Source organism: Ovis canadensis, chromosome 15 (assembly GCF_042477335.2).
Source record: "Ovis canadensis isolate MfBH-ARS-UI-01 breed Bighorn chromosome 15, ARS-UI_OviCan_v2, whole genome shotgun sequence".
Classification (NCBI taxonomy): domain Eukaryota; kingdom Metazoa; phylum Chordata; class Mammalia; order Artiodactyla; family Bovidae; genus Ovis; species Ovis canadensis.
Genome location: NC_091259.1, coordinates 70,938,151 through 70,956,990, shown reverse-complemented (window position 1 = coordinate 70,956,990; position 18,840 = coordinate 70,938,151). Strand labels below are relative to the sequence as shown.

The following is an 18,840-nucleotide window of genomic DNA, read 5'->3' as shown; positions in this document are numbered from 1 at the left end:
AAGATACTATCTAGGTTGCTCATAACTTTCCTTCCAAGGAGTAAGCGTCTTTTAATTTCATGGCTGCAGTCACCATCTGCAGTGATTTTGGAGCCCAAAAAAATAAACTCTGACACTGTTTCCACGGTTTCCCCATCTATTTCCCATGAAGTGATAGGACAGGATGCCATGATCTTAGTTTTCTGAATGTTGAGCTTTAAGCCAACTTTTTCACTCTCCTCTTTCACTTTCATCAAGAGGCTTTTTAGCTCCTCTTCCCTTTCTGCCATAAGGGTGGTGTCATCTGCATATCTGAGGTTATTGATATTTCTGCCGGTAATCTTGATTCCAGCTGGTGTTTCTTCCAGTCCAGCGTTTCTCATGATGTACTCTGCATAGAAGTTAAATAAGCAGGGAGACAATATACAGCCTTGACGTACTCCTTTTCCTATTTGGAATTAGTCTGTTGTTCCATGTCTAGTTCTAACTGTTGCTTCCTAACCTGCATACAGATTTCTCAAGAGGCAGGTCAGGTGGTCTGGAATTCCCATCTCTCTCAGAATTTTCCAGTTTACTGTGATCCACACAGTCAAAGGCTTTGGCATAGTCAATAAAGCAGAAATATATGTTTTTCTGGAACTCTCTTGCTTTTTTGACGATCCATCGGATGTTGGCTATTTGATCTCTGGTTCCTCTGCCTTTTCTAAAACCAGCTTGAACATCTGGAAGTTCACGGTTCACGTATTGCTGAAGCCTGGCTTGGAGAATTTTCAGCATTACTTTATTAGCGTATGGCCTAGATCACCTAGAATTGCCAGGCACAGAGCAAGTCCCTGGGATCATGTGCCCCCGTTAATAAAAAAGTATTCATAAGCAGTGACAGGAAATCTTTTCATTCAAATATATTACTTAATTCGCACTTGCTTTTGAAGCTTTGGGTCATTATGTAATTTCTTCAATTAATAGAGACTGAAACTAGTATTTCACTATATGGTCCAATAAATTGACAATGAAAGAGTCTTTTTATTCTTGAAAGACCGAAAACCTTAGTACTAGCCTAAACAAGGTTCTACAATAGGAATTAGAGAATGAAACTATATGACTAGCAATATTTAGTCAATAAAAAGTAGTATCTAGTCACGCTTTCCTTTTTCAATTACTTTGTTTAAAGTACATATTTATAAAAAACAAAACAGCAAGTCTTCTTAGAAATCAAAGACAGGGTATGCCAGAAAATAAGTTTTTATTGTGACTAGTAAGTTTAACTCTTCACTGGGCATTTTTAATATCTATATTATTAAACAGGTCACTGTATCTATTATATACAGGACTTTACTGATACTAAAATATTTCACGTAAGATACCACATATACATGAACCACTTCAAACTGTAAAGCTTCATAAAATAAACCTGCTGTCTCAGGTACCTACAAAACATTCATTTGAAAACACTAAAGTCTTGGGTATTTTCCAGCAGTATTGTGAACAAAGCATCTAGGGAATGTGTTGACTATAACACAAATCAGCATGTTAAATAACAAGCTTCATCTGACTTAGCAAAACATTCCAACTTTTGGAACAGAAAGTGATCCGTTGGACATTTCAAAGCTGCTAGAATTCACCCTGCCAATACAAGTCTTTAGAAAGGCTAGAAGAGAGTTAATGAAAAATAGTTTTTAAGAACTACATTTTCTAAAGCATATAATTCTCCAGATTTTTTTGAAGCTATGTAAAAATCAAAACTCAGAAATGGAAATATTGACAGAAAAGCTGACTAAAAATGAAAAGTTCCTGTGAAGAACTCTTTTTATTGAAATAAACTTTAAGATTCATAATTCAAATCTAGTTTATAAAACAAATACAAAAGAAAATTTCCTTAAATTCATCACACAATATCTACCAATGCTAGTACCTACCAGTGGATTATTAGAAATATTAAACAGCCTTACATCTTTCAGTTATGAATAACTCCATTCTAGAAAGCCAAATGAATTGTCTTCTACTTTGTAGGAAAGTCTGTCCCAAAAGAATCACTACAAAATTTTTATTTCTTATTAAAACAAAAATCCATGTAACCAACTGTTAAAGCATGAATATTTCCTAACCTAAAACACCTCTGAAGCAATTCAGAGGAAGCTGAACCATAGATTAATAATTTGATCAAACATCCACTGCTGATCAAGCAATATAAGGAAAAAAAAATGCTGCTGACAAGTTAAGATTTTTAAAAGTGATAAGAGTTCAAAGTTCTAAATGAACATTTATAGAATTAAAGGTCAAGTTCTACAAAAAAATTTTAAATTATGGGCTATGCTAAATAAACAAATTTAAGATTCCCCTTCTATACAGTGTTCTTCATAGATAACAGTACTATCACTCAAGAGTTACACAGACTACAAGAGTTGAAAGTCTAAAAACTAGTGTGAAGTGAGAACAGTAGCTGCCCACCACCATGCACCACTAATAACAGTTTTGCATTTCTAAGAGCTGAAGAGACAAAAACTTACAGTTGCATAAGCTTGATTTTAGTACTTTTGGTTTTGAAAAATCTTTATGAAAGACATTTTAGGACTTGAAAAAATAAACTGGAACAAAAAAGTCAATTCCTTGTTCTTTCCAAATTATGTTAAGACCCTGTATGTTCCTGATGCAATCTACACTGCTAAATTCATAATTTTTTTTCTCCCTTCAATTACGTTCTCTCTCTTCATAGCTGGTTGCCAGATAAGCCATTTTATAGAAAAGTCCTTTTTGAGGAATTTAGTGAAGTACCTTCAAAAACCTTTCTTAAGTAAAGAAACTTTACTTTCAAATTTTAAATGTCATATACCTCTTGTGAAGATGATCTTTCACAATGGCATCAGGAAATCCTGCGCTTCTGGAACCTCTATGGTATCAAGCGAGAAACAATAGAAGGAACAGAAATGAGACTATGTTAAGAAAAACAAAGACCTCACTCTTATTCTCATGACAAATTTGAGGAAGAGGACAGGGCAGAAATTTACAATGGATATCCTTAAGAAAGCCAGAAAAAAAAACTAAAGAACAAAGCAATTCATAAAGCCCTACAGAGGAAAAACAATCAGCTTCTCAAAAGTACTCTTAGAGGACTGCTGAATTCTTAGAAACTATTACAACTGCTTCTGTTTGGCTCTGACTACCTCTAACCATTAACTTCTTAAAGTGACACATTGTTGGGTTGCACGTAATAAGCTGTGAACTAAAACTGCAGATTTATATCCATTTAGCAAGGGTCACATAAACATTTATTTCTTCCACAACAAGCTCACAGAAACCATACAATTATATGTATCAGAATTACAATGATAAGAAAAACTCAAGATTTATCTGGCTAAAGAGTTTTCTTAACAACACTAACGCATTAAAAGATAAAAACATGATTAAGAAAGTTTAACTCAAAAAAATTTTAATTCAAAGAAACAGACTCACAAATATAACAGACTTGTGACTGTTAAGTGGGCAGGGGCAATGAATTGAGAGCAGGGACTGCAGTGCCAACTATTATACATAGAACTGGTAAACAGAAAGGTCCTACTATATACCACAGGGTATACAGTATACTCAATATCTATATTCAATATCCTATAATAAATCATAATGGAAAATATGAAAAATGATATAGATATGTGTATATATATGTATAAGCAAATCATTTTGCTATACATCAGAAATTAACACAACACTGTTAATCAACTATACTTCAATAAATTTTTTAAAAAAGAAAGTAATTGAGATTCAAGTTGCCTGTAATATCTAACACATTTTTTCCCAAATAATTTATTTTATTTATTTTTGGCTGTGCTGAAGTAAGCAGGGGCTACTCTCCTTTGCATTGGGCAAGCTTCTTATTTGCAGTGGCTTTTGTTGTGGAGTAAAGGTTTGAGGAAAGCTGGCTTCCATGGTTGCAGCACGTGGGCTCAAAAGTTGCATTTCCCAAGCTCTAGAGCACAGGCTCAATAGCTGTGGCCAAGGTGCTGAGTTGCTCTGCTGCATGTGGGATCTTCCTGGATCAGGGATCAAACTTGAGTCTCCTGAATAGGTGCACGGATTCTTTACCACTGAGCCACCAGGAAAGCCCCCTAATTTTTAATTCAAAATTAAGGCTAGCTACTGATTCCATGGCATAAAACAAAAACACACTAAATCATTTAAAAATGGCCACAAAGTAGTTATAGCTTACTGATGAGAAATTTATCCTCCAGATAATAACTAAAAATTTCTTATTGGCCAAAACTGACCTCATGCCATTTTTCAGGCAATTGTGTAAGAGGCTAGATAGAATCTCATATGTAAAACTAATGATTCCATATTAACTATACATGATGACTATGCCAAAATGGTCATATCACAATGTTATGACTTAAATGTTATTTATTCATAGAAGTCTTGCAAATTCAGAGAGTAAAAATTATCACTAAGCCTTATCGTTACTTGAAATCAGATGGCTAGAATGAGTGGACTAATCTGTGAAATTTAACATTTTGCATAAAAACATTTCCTTCAGTCATTCTAATGTATGTTTTATTACATGCTTATAATCATAATACATGTATAACCTGATGTCAATTTGTTCTCTTAACAGCAGCATAATATTCTACCACATATGCATACCGTAAGCTGCTAGACTGCTTTTTTCCCAGTTTTTTCACATTTATAAAGTTGTAAATAATATTTTCATATAGTTTTTATACATACTTTATTTTCTTAATATGGATTTCCAAAAAGGAGACTTGATAAAAACTGAAAGATGTTGTTTTGCAAAGCAGTTATGGCTGTTTGTCTTTAGTATTTAGTATTTATTTTTTTAATACACTCATCAGAAAAAAGAATAGTTTAAGACTTAAAGTTTCAAACATTAAAACCACAACAGAAAATAAATATGAATACCAAAAAGGAAATACAGAAAAAGGAACAAATTTGGAAGTAAGATTATTAATTCAGTTTGAGCTACCTGTACAGGAAACAGTGAGTTCAGGAGACAATTCAGAAGATGAGCTACAAGAAGCTGAGAACTGAATAATGACTGGATGCAATCATCTGGAGAAATACACAAAGCACGAATAAAAGAAAACTACTGGAGAGCTTAGCGGGAGTAACTTCACCAGAGTGGCATGGACAGAGAGCTACATTGTCAGGTAGAGACTGCTGCTGCTGCTGCTGCTGCTAAGTTGCTTCAGTCGTGTCCGACTCCGTGCAACCCCACGGACGGCAGCCCACCAGGCTCCCTCATCCTTGGGATTCTCCAGGCAAGAACACTGGAGTGGGTTGCCAGTTCCTTCTCCAATGCATGAAAGTGAGAAGTGAAAGTGAAGTCGCTCAGTCACGTCCGACTCCTAGCGACCCCATGGACTGCAAGTAGAGGCTAGAGTACACATTAAGAAATGTGGAAGAAATAGAGTAGGGAAGATAGGTCCGCAGACCTTCGGAGGCACAATTAAAAGATGCCTGTTTAAGATCGAAGAAAAGGGGTCAAGAAAAAGAGGGAAACTGAAGTTACTGGATAGGTTCAAGATGCTGAAAAACATTTTAGGATGAAATCCACAAAAGAGAATAGGGAGTAGTCTTGGAGGAAAAGAGGTATTTCTTTTCTTGAGAGATTAGTGGAAAAACAAAATGGGTGACGGTAGAAGTTATACTCGGAAGCAAAGGGTTGGAAATCTGGAGGAAGTTGATGTCTGTTGACCTCTACCTAAGAAACAAACTCATTTGCTAGAATTAAGGAGGTAAGGGGAAAAATAGCGTTTTGAGAAGTCAAATGGGTCTTTGATACATTCACAATTGCCTGGTCAGGTACCAGTCAAGCTACTCAATAAAGTATGCCAGTATTTGACTACTTTTATGATTTATGACTACTTTTATTAGAGAAGGAAATGGCAACCCATTCCAGTACTCTAGGCTAGAAAAATCCCATGGACAGAGGAGCCTGGTAGGCTACAGTCCATAGGGTCGCAAAAGTCGGAGACGATTGAGCGACTTCACTATCACACTATCAATGATAATTATATTTGATTTCCCAATGTCAAGCAGGCAGTTGAGGAGATATAAAAACCTTTGAGACATGGTCTCTGACCAAAGAACAGTTTAGATATGATTTTATATTTTTTAATGTAACCTTTCCCCTACAATGGAATATATTATTTTATAAAAATAGGTTATAAATTGAGATATTTTATTTTCTTCCAATCAGATTAATAGGAAACAATTTCAAGCTAGATATAACTTCAGGTATGAGATATTTTAAAAGTGATTTTGCAAGTTTCAAAGTAGCCACTAGAAATACTTCCAGCACTGTCACACTAGGCTTAGGGCAACTGACAAGGCAAGCATTCCAACTATTTCCTACTCAAAAGCTATTAGGAAACCAATTATGTTATAGTCCCTAATACTCTGAGTAGGTTCCCATACAGAAAACAATTTTAGAGAATTCCCTGGTGGTCCAGGGGTTAGGACTCACAACTTTCACCGTGGGGGCCTGGGTTCAATCCTTGGTAGGGGAACTAAGATCCTGCAAGATGTACAGTGTGGCCAAAAAGAAAAAGAATTCCATTTTAAATACACATGTATAAGATATCAAAATGTTACCAAATTATCAAAGTTCATTAAGAATTTATCATACACTATTGTAACAGCAGAAACACAATACAACACTTGCCTTTTGCATGACTGTTAAAAGGACTTCAACATAAGACAGACTTGATTTACACAAATTAAGTACACAAATAACATCCCTCCTGAAGAGTGGTTTTAAAATGAGTTATAGCCAGAAATTTCAATATTTTTAAAAGTACCTTAAAATGAAGTTCTATCTATACCCAGTTTTCACCTGTTTTCTTCCCACAGATGGCATAAGAATGAGATTTGGAGAGCCGTACTCCAAGCTGAGAAAGTAATAATATAATTAGAAGAGGCAATCCTATAATAACTTTCTCAGGCAATAGAAGAATTGGGCAAGTCCAGAAGGAACCACTAGAGAATAAGAGAATGAAATTAATCGTATTTGAGAAATGACCCTCTCCGTCATTTAAATTAACATATGTATGTCTCCATAAGGCAATAAAGGCAATTACACTACTCAACCGCTTCCCTGGTGGCTCAATGATAAACAATCCGCCTGCCAATGCAGGAGACGCAGATTTAATACCTAGGTTGGGAGGATTCCCTGGATAAGGAAACGACAACCCACTCCTGTATTCCTGCCTGGAAAATCCCATGGAGAGAGAAACCTGGTAGGCTACAGTTCTCAGGTCACAAAATAGTTGGACACAACTTAGTGACTAAATAACACAACACATCTCTATTAGGCAATATAAGCCTATTACAATACTAAATTGGCTAGACTTGATGGAAAGATTATCACAAAAATAAAATTCATAGCATATACTTCCTCAAAGCAGAGATTATCATGTCTTACCCTTAATCCATAGACAGTAATTTGCAGTTAATGGGCACTCAAACATGTACTAGATAACTTTCATATACTTATTTATCATTGTTTTACCTATCACAATAAAATTTCATTTATTTGTGATCAGAGTCAATGATCCAGCTACAAAAAAATATTTAAAGCATACTAACTGGATTAAAAACCCAATACTTTTAAACCCAATACTATTCTTATCTAACTTAAAATACAAAACTATAATTAATATACTATAGAGATACCTGTATTGTCTCCACTGAGACTGGCCCAAAACATGTTTTGTTTTAAGAATGTAGTGAAACACAGCATCATAGCTATAGGCTATCTAGCACATAACCTCTAATTTTCATTGTGGTTTTATGTCACTGTACCCTATTTAATCTCATTAAAAGTTACAATAAATTACAGATTTAAAGTCCTCAGAAGTATTATACTCTTAAAAAAATGTCTCTAGAAAGTCAGGTTCAATTTTCAATGTTATCAGTCCATCTAACTTATTAACTATGTAAGACTGAGCATTATTTATCTAAAGTAGTATAGTTTACCAGACCTACAAGACTCTTGATGTATTATTAAACAGATAACACACAGTCAATATATACGGTAATTAAATTTTTACGCCTTTAAAATAATTGCTTTATAGGGGAGGAAACATTTTTAAACAAGTTATTTTCTGCAAAGTTTACCTTCTGTTTTTCAAAAACTGTAACATTTTATTTATGAACAATATGCAACAAAGCAGGAAGAAGTTGAAGAGTTTGAAGTTAATATAAATGCTTTTTTAGTAAATCAAATACTTTTTAAAATTTCTAAAATGGATTAATTGGCTAGTCAAATACTAGTCAATTAATTAGCCAAGTTTTATATTTTCTATCAAATCCTGAAGACAATTTCCTTGGTAATCCGTGTGTAATCAAATATAATTTATAATAAATGATTACAAAATTTTAAAGGAGGGAGAGAGTGATTCATAGTCTGCTGATTTGATTATTTCAGTATCTATCAAACTTAAAACAATTTTTTTCCAATTAGAAAAGGTACTCCAGCATTAATAAGAACTAAAATACATGAAAAAGAACTAAATCTGACCACCCCTGGCAATCTCTTATTTTCAATGTGACCAAAGAGTTATACTAAATAACCGTTTTTTCACAACTTAGATCCTCACTTCCCTAGTGGCTCAGACTGTAAAGAGACTGCCTGCATTGCGGGAGACCCAGGTTCGATTCCCTCTGGAGAAGGAAATGGCAACCCACTCCAGTATTCTTGCCTGGAAAATCCAATGGATGGAGGAGACTGGCAGAGTACAGTTCATGAGGTCACAGAATCGGACACAACTGAGCAACTTTACTGCACTTAGATCAAGGAAAAGGTACAGTTCAGAGGAGCCAAGTACTATTTTTCCCTATTCCACAAAACTCTACTTCTTTTAGGTGTAACCACCTTTTCATTTAAAAAACACACACACAAAAAAAGACAAAGCAAGAAAGAAAATGCAACACCAAAAAGTATCTGGAAGTCTAATCTTTAAAAGAGATGTTCCTCTTAGAATGTAAAAATGAACTGTGTAACAAAGAAGCCTGTGTTTCGAAAAACCTAAATTCACGTATTAAGTGCACTTCAGTTTTATTTTTAAGGGTCTCCAAAAACTAAAAATTATTCCCATAAATCAAACTCATCATAATGGCAATATGTTCTGTTCTTGTCACACCTCTAATTTCAAGATAGGCCTGTAACATGTTCTTTTTTTTTTAATTGTATACAAAGTTTATCTTCCCTAAATTATACTTTAAGGAAAATAAATTGGGGGCTGGGGAGGATTTAAAAACTGGTCAAGGATGATAAACATATTATTTCACAAGAATGATTATTCGGCAGGTGCCAATGCCATATTCATAATCTTTCCTCCAAGCTACCACAATATTTCATTGCCTTTACAACTAAGAGAACTCTGGTTTGTAGCAACTTGAACATTTAAAACAGATTTCTTAAGTCTCTCAAATCCAATGAAACCCACGCCTCACCATCACCCCCACCACAGCCCAGCTTCCTCTGAAGCATCTCCCCTTTCTCTACCTTCCCTTCCCTTCCCCTCAGTCTCCCTGAGGAGTGAAAAATGCTCACTCAGAAAATTAGATAAATTGTTTGGATCAAAATAAAATGGACTTAAGCTAAAAAAAATATTATCTTGGTTTGTTTCATTCCAAAGACTTTTGCATTAGAAAAAGACAGCTTTCAAAGAAAAAAAAGACAGCTTTCTTGCCATTAACTACTAAATATGAAAGACAAAGTAAATCAGCTTAGTGTCGTAACTGTACACAATCTATAAATGCCACCCTAAAAATACAGTATTTCCAATACTCATCCAGTTCTCTTAATTCCCACAGCAGTAGTGAGATCAGCTCTAGCGCCCTAGCACTCAGTGGTGTGCTTCAGAACCGAGACAACATGTTGCCTTTGTGTAGTCACACATGGCCCAAGTAGCAATTGTGGAGAACAGCCTGATCCGCCAAATTGGTCAAGGTCTAATTCAACAAATATTCGGGTAAAATGTGTAACATACATCCTCCAAATGTCTTTCTGTCTTGACAGTGATTAAGATTTTTTAAAAAGGACAGCTGTGACAAAGCTACTAATATTAAACTGTTCTTCCCCCAAATCACTCTTAATTATACCAATCCAACTAAAAGGAGTGGACTTTGGCAAATCCTAAAATCCTCCACTAATTTAAAACTTCTATTCCAAATCTATAGCCCTATATTCAACTTAAATTGTATGCTTTAACGTATTAGACAAATATATATATATATATGCATGTGTGTGTGTATATATAAATTTTTTAAGCAGCTGAATCCAGAATCAGAAAGGACATTTCAAATAACTCATTTAGACTTACATTCGCATTACACAGAAAAGGTTATACCCACCACAAAGCTTTCAGCAAGTGGGGGGGGGGGGGCGAACACGAAGGAGAAGGGAGGGGCTCTTTTAAAGTAAAATACACTGATAGGTTTCTTGATTTTTACAAAGTTCTAGGGTTTGTCATCAAAAGTAACTTCCAAGTTAAACATATCACACTGGGAGTCTCAACTTCAGACATTAGGAAACTAGGACAGCTGCAAACACAGAAATTTCACATAGATTTCTTTTGGTACCAACAATATAATCATGCAGTAAAGCATCTTATGTCCTTTAATAGTTAAGAAGCAAAAATAATTCTGGACAGATACTTTAAATGTGGAAAAATTCAAAGGTCCTTAAAACACCCTTCAATCTAAATATTGCCATGATATTTTCATCTCCAAATCCAAACATAAGTAAAGTTACAATGGAAACTATATATTTTTAAAGACTCTGAATTATCTAACCACCAATAATGCAATTCTAATCTACCATATCATCATATTTAGAAAATTAACGTCAAAAGTTACCAGAATAAATCATTCTAACATTCAAATGGAAACACAAGTATTACATTCAATGGATGTGAAACAGGATTGGGAAACAGCATTTTAGCACTCTGAAATTTACATTTTCTTCATCTGTCCTTCCATAGAGATGCCCTCAATGCTGATATATCAAATATTTAAAACAAAGCTCAATGAAAAAGTTCACTTGACAGCTGCTGCTATTTTAAGGTGCAAGAAAAAAAAAGGGGGTGGGGCTTTCAATAATCTGCATTCAACAAATACTTATGTGCCCTGCCTTACTAGCTACAGAAACCCACCTCTGTAATTTGCACCTTGTTTTATGATACCCATGACAGAACATCCAAAAAATTAAAATAGTATGATCTGAAGCTTCTTTTCAAGCATGTTTACAAGAAGAATTATTCCATAAAAATCATCCACTTTTATGTGACTCTAAAACTCCATGCCCAGAAGCCAATGACTGGTTTATAAGCAAGATAATGACAAGTTCTATGGAAAAGGTATTATGACAATAAACTAAGACTGGCTCACCAGGTTATGATCTGCTTGCCTAATATGTATGTTTAGCTACTATAGTCAGCAGTGTCCAAATATAAATCTGAAACATTTAATGGCTGACTCTGTTCTAGAGTTCAAGCTCATTTTATCTTTCTAAAACATAGTTTTAAGCTAAGGCTCTCCACAAAAATTTTTTAAATATAATCCCTAGAGTATAAAAAATTAAGGAACAAATTAAATTATTCAATTTTTCCCAAAAAAGAAACACACACAATGAAATATCCAAAATATCAAATGTATCAGCACATCTTTACCTTTACACAAATTAAAAACGTTTCAAAAATATGAAAAAAAAAATAAACCTCAACCATCGTATTTCACAAACAAGAGTACCCTATACTTCACGGATACACCCATAACTATACCAAGAAACAGCTTGTTGATTAAAAAGCATGGAACTTTACCTGGTTGGTACATCTCAATTACTCTTAAGTGGCATGAAGGCATGAGGTAACCAACAAAACTATAAAAACTATTTTTTTTAAGAAAACAAAAAGGGTCAGTCTTATTTTGTTTACTTAAATCCTAAGTTTAATCATGACCTATCAAAATCTTATCATGGCTCATTGTATAAAATTAGCACCGCACTTGCAAGCATAAGCAGAATTTAGACTTATCAAACATATGGTGAGGCTTGCCTAGCTTCTGAAAAATTGAGAATGCAGGATTAAAATGTTTTTAGTTGGGTAACAAAACTCACCGATCCTGCTTAAAAGTTCTCATCAAAAATTTGATTAAGAGAACCTCTTAAAAGTTTAAAGCGCCCAGTAATTAAAACTTGGAAATAAACGGAAACGGTTTAAATATAAATCCTTCATCTTCAGAAGCTACAGCTAACAAGCAAATACCTAAAATAGAAAATAATAATAATCACAAAACTACTAAACAGAGGCACAGGCTGGTTTACCAGCTAACTTTTCTGGCCCTAGACCAGAGAGACATCAAAGTTGACAATGGAATCAACCATGAGCTTTGCCTGTAAACTGGACGATAATCTGAAAAACTTCTCTGTTGCTAACAGAAGCTCCTTTTAATGAGAAGCAGCGACTGACAGGTGGAAAAATACATTCTAACAGGGCAGCAAGAGGTTGTGAAAACACGGTTCAAGGACTGAACGTGTTGTGACTGCTCTGTAACAGGTCCAAGGTAATTTACGCACACACCCTTCAGCGCAATTCCTCAAGCAGAGATAAGATTGGGAAACAACAGGCTTCGCCGAGAGCTACATACCATGTTAAAACAGCCGTCTCCCTCTCGACAGGAAAACAGACATTCTCTCCTCCGAAGTCTTTCCGCGAGTTCTCCCAGCGCCGCGAAGGGAAGCGGGCGGCCGCCACCGTAACGAGAGACGCCGGCAACAGACCTGCCGCGCGGCCGCCACGCCTTCCTCCGGCCGCGGCGGGGGACGCGGAGCGGCGGATCACATTTCTCCTCCCCAACAATCACACGCACTCACGTCCCTCGAGTTGACACCCTCCGGACCCGCCGCCCGACGACGCTGGGGACTGGGCCACAAAGCCAGGGACGCAGCCATCGGCCGCGGCGCTCAAGTTGCGTGCGTGCGTGTGTTTGTGTTTGTTCCCCTTAATGAAAGACAAGAGGTCTCCGTAGTGACGGCCCAGGCTGCGGGGAGGGAAGAGCCCCCCCCCCACCCCCGCCACCAGTGGGACTAAACAAAACTTCGGTTGCTGGGAAGAGCCGTTGCGCAACCCTGGCAGGGGGCGGCGGGGGCCGCCGGGCCCAGCCCCAGCGCGGCTTCCCGGAGGCTGCGCCACCGCGCGCAGGAACCACGCGCGGCCCCCCGCGTCCGGCGGCCTCGGGCCTGGGGCGCCTCGGCCTCGAGGGAGACGCCTGGAGCCGCCACCCCAAGGGGGCCTGGCGGAAACGCGGAGCACGAGCGCACAGGAGATGCGGATCCGGGTGCGGAACGCGCGACGGGTGCGGACCGCTTAGGGGGCGTCGGGCCCAGGGAGGGTCTGGAGGAGGGGCCCGCTGGCCCTCCGAACGCAGGCGCGGCTGGTGGAGCCGTTCCCCCCGCCACCGCCAACCCCCGCCCCTGGGTGGGGGCGCCCCCTTACCCTAGTCCCTTACCTTCCTAGAGGCCTGCGCTCTCCCCTCTTCGGGCGGCCGCAGCCCTGAGCATGTCCGGGGTGGGTGCGGGGCCGTGCCGGGGACAGGGAGCCAAGCGCTTCAGCAGGCGGCACCACCCAGCCCGGGCTCAGCCCCTCTCCGCGGACGCTGCCATCTTGTCCTGGCGGCTGAGAGGAAACGGCGAAACACCCTCCCCCGACCACTGCTGCTGCTGCTGCTGCTCTGGCTGCTGAGCGCCGGGCCCGTTTCCCTCATCTTCCTTCCCGGGGATTTGGGGTGGGGACGGTTCGGCTGGGGTGAGGGTTGGTGAGAGGCCGGCCGGCCGGCCTCCGATTGCTGGGGGGCCTACGGACGGCGCAGCGTGCGGGGCCCGCGGCGGTTGGGGCCCATTCCTGACGCCCCCGCCGAGACTGGAGGAGAAGGAAGACAGCCCGAGGCGGCGGCGACGGCGGGGCCCGGGGCTCGGCCTCCTCTGGTCGCCGCGCTGCCGGGAGTCGTCACCGAGGCGGCTGCCGCCGGCCGCCCCAGTCTCGGGCCCCTCCTCCGCGCCCGCCGGCCTCGGTCGCCGCCTCCGCAGCGCCACCGCCCGCCCGGCAGCTCTGCGCGCCGAGCCCCGGCGGCCCTGCTCGGGTCGGGCCGCGGCGCCTCCGCAAAGCCCCTCCCCGGGGCCCGCCCGCCCGCAGCCGCGCCCTTGTAGCTCCTAGCCCGCCTGGCGGCCGGCTAGAGCCCGATCCGGAGCTGCCCGACGCCAGCACCCCCTCTACTGTTCTCAGCCTCATTCTTGGGCCCACTCCGCCAAAAATCTATTTTTTAAAAGGTCCTAATGCCAAAGAAAAGATGAAAATGCGGAAGCGCATTTTACAGGCCTTTCGAGATCCCGTAATCATAGTTTCCCCCTGCCACCCCTTTCGGATCTGTTTCTTGGCGGTTTTTTTTTTTTTTTTTAAGATCTAACAATAAGGAAATGCTTGAAGTGAACAATCCCAGTCTGAATAGGTTCTTCCCGCTCCGCCATCCCAAAGCTTCAAGAGAATTGTAAAATCAGGTTAAACAACGAGGGAAAGGCCCTCGTGGAAATTCTCCAAAAGCATCGCTACGGTCCGAACCCCCGTAAATGAGAAGTTCACCCACCTCTGCGTTGATAATTCTCCATCAAGGCAGTCAGCTCCTCTCCCAGAAACTAGTTATCTCCCTCTTGGAGACTAGGAAATCAACAGAATGGCCCTTCTAGGATGGTTCCATCCTAGAACCATAGAATTTTATAGATGAAAGAACCTTAAGAGATCCTCGGTCCAAACTCTTTTAAGTAGGGCAGGGATTCAAAGAAGTTTAAGTGACCTACCCAAGATTATCCAGCCGAGTCCTGGTCTGTACTCCCTCGCTGCTTTTCCTTATTGAACAACTGACCTTATAGGTATCATTCAGAGTTAATCTTCTTAAATGTTAATTTCCTCTGTTTCTTTTTATCCTGAATTAGTGTTTATGAGAACACCTTTCTCTGAAGCGTGGAAGGGCCCTCTCTTTGTTCCCTTCATAATCACTAGGAGGATTGACTCTACCACACAAGGATTTATCCCCAGATGTATGCTCTTGCAGTAACTGAGGCAAGGGCAAGGGGAGTGGCAACTTGCAGCCTGACTTAACTCCACACCTTGACTCCCTGCTGCTTTTCCATCTGGGAGAAGAGTATTTTGAAGGATGCCTTTAAAAGAGAAAAGGATAGTATGCCCTGAGGCGGTAGGAAATAACGTTTTGGAAACAGTTTTCAAGTTAGGGAGGATAACCAGTTGCAAAGGTTTCCAAAATAGAAAAACAAAACACTGACCGTCTCTCAGATAGCAGCATATTAGCCATTCCTTTTTACTTAGTATTTAGTTACTTTTGATTTTTTTAAAAAAGCAGTAGTCAAAAGAACCAAAAAAGGATAAAAGCATGACTCAAAGGAGAAAGTTACAATAATAGAAAAATCTATCAGTGAAACAAGAAAAATATTCCACTAGAACTTCAAACTTTCACAATTCTTGCAAAACATTTCTCTGGGTCACTGCTAATGGGACACTTCTATTCTGTCTATTACAGCATTGCTACATCTATGAAGGAAGCTGAAAAGAGGAAAGATTTTTTTTTCCTTTCTAGCCCTGTCGCTGATACTCAGAACACTAAGTTCAAGGAGCGGATCCTATCATTTAAAAAAGAAAAAATGATTGTTTTGTGAATGCCTATTACACTAGCTCATTTATAATAAGTCTTTAGTAAATGTAGCTGAATAAGTAAATGAACACTTAGTTTATATGTATTGTCTCTTAATCTCTTTACCTCCAGTCTCTCCCTCTCTTATCCATTCAGAACACCAACCTCCATATAATTCTTCAAAACCCCTGATTTAGCCAGTTCATGAAATTTGTTTTAGAAAATGGAAAGTATCTCATAGAATTAAGTTCTTTTTAAAATGCAGACTACTAAATTGTACATGAAAAGTTTATGCGTAAAAAGCTTATAGTCAAAAAATAATCTTTTTGTTCAAAAATATTGCTAAAAATTTTCATTCAAAAGCATCACTTGCTCCTTGGCAGATACGCTGTGACAAACCTAGACAAGGTATTAAAAAGCAGAGACATCACTTTGTCAACAAGGGTCCATGTAGTCAAAGCTATTCTTAAAGAGGTGGAAATACCAGACTACCTTACCTGCCTCCTGAGAAACCTGTATGCAGGACAAGAAGCAACAGTAGAACTGGACGTGGAACAACAGACTGGTTCCAAATTGGAAAAGGAGTCAAGGCCGTATGCTGCTTTAACTTCTATGCAGAGTACATCATGTGAAATGCTGGGCTGAATGAAGCACAAGTTGGAATCAAGATTGCAAGGAGAAATATCAACAACCTCAGATATGCAGATGATACCACCCTTAAGGCAGAAGGCAAAGAGGAACTGAAGAGCCTCTTGAAGAAGGTGAAAGAGTGAAAAAAGTGGCCTAAAACTCAACATTCAAAAAATGAAGATCATGGCATCAAGTCCCATTACTTTATGGCAAATAGATGGGGAAACAATGGAAATAGTGACTAGCTCTATTTTCTTGGACTCCAAAATCACTGTGGACGGTGACTGCAGCCATAAAATTAAAAGATGCTTGCTACTTGGAAGAAAGGCAATGACAAACCTAGACAGCATATTTAAAAGCAGAGACATTACTTTGCCTTCAAAGGTCCGTATAGTCAAGTAATAGTTGCTCAGTCATATGGTCAAAGCTGTGGTTTTTCCAGTCATCATGTACAGATGTGAAAGCTGGAAAATAAAAAAGGCTGAGCACCAAAGAATCTATACTTTTGAACTGTGGTGTTGGAGAAGACTCTTGAGAGTCCCTTGTATAGCAAGGAGGTTAAATCAGTCCATCCTAAAGGAAGTCAGTCCTGAATATTCTGACTGACGCTGAAGCTGAAGCTCCAGTACTTTGGCCACCTGACTCGAAGAGCCAACTCCTTGGAAAAGACCCTGATGCTGGGAAGGATTGAGGGCATGAGGAGAAGGGGGCAACGGAGAATGAGATGGTTCGATGGCATCATCAACTCAATGGGCATGAGTTTGAGCAAACTCTGGGATATAGTGAAGGACAGAGAAGCCTGGCGTGCTGCAGTCCGTGAGGTCACAGTCAAACACAACTGAGTGACCAAACTCTGCTGAGAATACAGTGAGAATACACTATATCTGAGAATACAGTGTGAAAAATGAGACATGTGAGCTTATATTCTCCCTAAAAGTTGGCTATCATACTAATAATTAGTAATAATAACAGTCAAAAAGAAAAGTACAGGACACAAAGAGGGGCCAGAACAGGAACCTAATCAAATGCAGGGAAAAGGGCAAGCTATGGAAAGTCTGGTTCATTTATTATCCTCCAGGACTTGATTAGTGGCACTATTGCTAAAGAATCTGCCTGCCCGTGCAAGAGACCCAAGAGATGCAAGTTCAATCCCTGGGTAGGGAAGATCTCCTGGAGTAGGAAATGGCAACCTGCCCCAGTATTCTTGCCTGGAAGATTCCATGGACAGAGGAGCCTGGCTGGCAGGCTACAGTCCATGAGGCTACAGAGAGTCAGACACAATTGAGTTATTGAACACACAGGACTCAGCTAAATAAAATACTTACTTCCTTGGGGAATCCCCTGGCTTCTCTGACTCAAATTTCCATATATCTTCCTCTGTTGCTTTTTTCTCAATTGCAATTTTATGTTTATTTTCTGATTGTTTGACTAATGTCTATCTCTTCCACCAGTATGAAAGCTCTGCAAAAGTAGGGAGGACATCTTTTTCTGGTACTCCATTATATGCTCAGCATCAAGGCAGTGGTGCATAGTAGAGGATAAACAGGACTAGGTATGTACATATGGATACAGGGCCCAGCGCAAAGTGAAAAGGCGGGACCCCTTGTTCAGAATTATTAAGCATTTCAGGTTGGTGACAAAAGAGCATTAAACCAATCATTGTTGTTCAGTCTCTCAGTTATGTCCTACTTTTTGTGACCTCATGGACTGCAGCACACCGGTCTTCCCTGTCCTTCACTGTCTCTCGGAGTTAACTTTCTAAGCACAGGACTTTGTACCAGTACGCAGGCTGAATTAAAGTTAAGATCTAAAGGATATAGGAATTAGCCCTAACAGAGAACACGTGAGAGCAGAAGATAGGATTCATGCAAAAGTCATAGAAAAAAAATGTGGTAGAGAGTAGAAATTTGAGAAACTGATTGTTTTTAGTCAGAGTGAGGATAAATCAGAAGCAGATAAGAGTAGGGGGAGAAGCAAGATCCAGATTAGCATCTAGGACTTCATTCTGCTGGCAAAAGAAACTACTGAAGGATTTAACAGAGACACAGGCCTTCCCTGATAACTCAGTTGGTAAAGAATCCACCTGCAATGCAGGAGACCCCAAATTGATTCCTGGGTCGGGAAGATCCACTGGAGAAGGGATGGGCTACCCACTCTAGTGTTCTGTCCTGGAGAATTCCATGGACTGTATAGTTTGTGGGGTCACAAAGAGTCAGACACAGCTGAGTGACTTTCACTTTCAGCATGATCAAAAAAGCCATTGGCTTTCCGTGTCAAATCCATCTGTTTCATTCACTTCTTTGCTTTTTTTCTGTGTTTTTCAAATTTTCCTTCCAGTCTCATTCAGATTAAAAGCTAAAAAACCTTGCAGTGGACCTAAAATGGTCTATAAAGCTCACAAGGAGCTCACCTCCCACTTTCTTTCACTCCAGCCCCAGTTTCACAGAGACTCCAGTCACTGTCCCTCCTCAGCTATCTGGATCACACTCTGTCCGCACCTCCTTTTCAGAGCCTTAGTCA

The 18,840-nt window shown here is 39.5% G+C and overlaps 1 protein-coding gene across 4 annotated transcripts in view; it reads right to left on the bottom strand.

Annotated features, from left to right (window-relative positions):
• HIPK3 (homeodomain interacting protein kinase 3) overlaps positions 1-14,115 on the bottom strand; it is an 82,147-nt gene extending 68,032 nt beyond the window's left edge. For 2 of the 4 annotated variants that reach the window (XM_069554711.1, XM_069554713.1), the window contains exon 1: positions 13,501-14,115. The gene's annotated coding sequence lies outside the window, so the exon portion shown is untranslated. Of the gene's footprint in view, positions 1-12,639; positions 13,352-13,500 lie in introns of those variants that run through there. The other 2 variants (XM_069554712.1, XM_069554714.1) reach the window with 2 other exon arrangements.
• Positions 14,116-18,840: the final 4,725 nt, after the last annotated feature.